We start from the raw sequence: 1,787 nt of genomic DNA, 5'->3' as shown, positions 1-1,787 counted from the left end.
GGGGGTTGGGGCTCCCTGCAGGACACTAGAGTTCCTCCACCAAACTGGTGACACCGTGTCCTTATGGAGCTGGCTCTGTACACAGGGGACAGTCATGGTGGAACAGAAAAGGGTCTTCACCAAACTGTGACCACAAGGCTGGAGGAGGACAATGGTCTACAATGTCTATGTATGATGGAGTAATAACAGAACCTTCACTGGAGACACCTGACCTCCATCTGTGGAGCAGAGCGCTTGTTGCTTCCCAAGCCCTTCTCCGTACAAGCCATGGTTTACATACACTGCACTTATGATGGGCAAAAAGCCTGAAACATCTGCATGCAGTTTGGAATAAATGGCCCTATAATCTTCAGTAGGGATGCACCGATACCTATACTAGTATCGGTATTGGTACCGAGTACTCGTCCGAATGCTCCGATGCCTAGCCCGATACTTCTGGTAGCAGGAAGTCGGGTAGCCCGTCATTACACGTTGCCCGGCTACACTCCTGATTGGCTGAGAAGCCGGTCCATGCTCCCTCGTCACTTGCGTGTAATGATGCGCTGCCCGGCTTCCTGTTTGGTGGGGAAGCTTACAAATTAGGAAGCCGGGCGTCATGTAATGACGCAGTGCCCGACTTCTTTATTGGCCCGGAAGGAGGGAAGCGCTACTACCGGGAAGGGATTGAGGTGGGCCGGGCCGTGGAGCTGGGTTGGTAGTGGGGGTGCTCCGAATCACATGATGGTGATGGGGGGGAGGTCCGACTCACCATCAAGTGAGTCACTACAAACCCTGCTCCACGACCCGGCCCACCTCAATCCCTTCCCGGTAGTAGCGCTTCCCTCCTTCCCTTTTGGTTTATTACACATGTCTGTACTATCAGGAAGCCGCACACCAACACCACCCCTTACCCGTAATCTTATACACACTTGTGCGTGGATTCTCCCTTCGGGAACGCAGGTCTTCTGGACTGCGCCCGGCTTCCTGATTAGTCGGAAAGCTGGGCGCCATGTAATGACGCGCTGCCCGCCTTTCTGATTGGTCAGGAAGCCGGCTTCATGCTCCCTCGTCATTTCATGAGGAGGGAGCATGGAGCCGGCTTACCAGCCAATCGGGAAGCCGGGCGCCACATCATTGGCCAGAAAGCCGGCTCCATGCTTTCTCGTCAGATAGTGACGAGAAGCACGGGGACAGGTTCCCTGCTAATCAGGAAGCCGGGTGGCGAGTCATTACACGCCGCCTGGCTTCCTGAATGTGACTTCCGGTATCGGTATTCGGTATCGGCGAGTACAGGAAAAAAATATCGGTACTCGATACTGAATTACTATACATCAGCGGTTCTGGATGTACATCAGACTGATGGGGATCTAAAGAAACGATTTGCATGGCTCCGCCCACTGTCCTGAAATGAAGAATCATCCTCTTATTTTTGGGATACGTGATGGAGACGGGAGTACCTTCTGTTCTGCGCTACAAACTATAATCTCTATTCTTCTTTTTTTTTGTCTTTCAGTAATGAACGAGCCCGTGCGGGAACAGAACGGTGACCCGGAAATGTAGTCCATGATTAGTCTGATAGCGAAAACATCCGGTTTGTCAGTGTTGGCGGTCCAGTCCGTGTCACACACACGCACGCGGCGGATAATAGCTGGGGGGTGATTGCGCAACAGGGATTGTATTTGGGAAGAATTGGTTTAAAATGGTCTTTTTTGGGGGGTCACATAGAAGATTTGGTGGCTTGCAGGAAAAGTCTGTACCATCCGGCCGACATGCCGGGAATGAGTTCTGGAGGTACGGACGGCACCCCG

The 1,787-nt window shown here is 52.7% G+C and overlaps 1 protein-coding gene across 1 annotated transcript in view; it reads left to right on the top strand.

Annotated features, from left to right (window-relative positions):
• POF1B (premature ovarian failure, 1B) overlaps positions 1 to 1,787 on the top strand; it is a gene marked incomplete at its 5' end in the record, with an annotated part of 46,693 nt that overhangs the window by 31,163 nt on the left and 13,743 nt on the right. The window lies entirely within an intron of this gene.

This window comes from Nanorana parkeri, unplaced genomic scaffold, assembly GCF_000935625.1.
Source record: "Nanorana parkeri isolate BGI_ZX_2015 unplaced genomic scaffold, ASM93562v1 scaffold2165, whole genome shotgun sequence".
NCBI classification, from domain to species: domain Eukaryota; kingdom Metazoa; phylum Chordata; class Amphibia; order Anura; family Dicroglossidae; genus Nanorana; species Nanorana parkeri.
The sequence above is the reverse complement of the archived record's forward strand: the minus strand, read 5'-3'. Positions and strand labels throughout refer to the sequence as shown.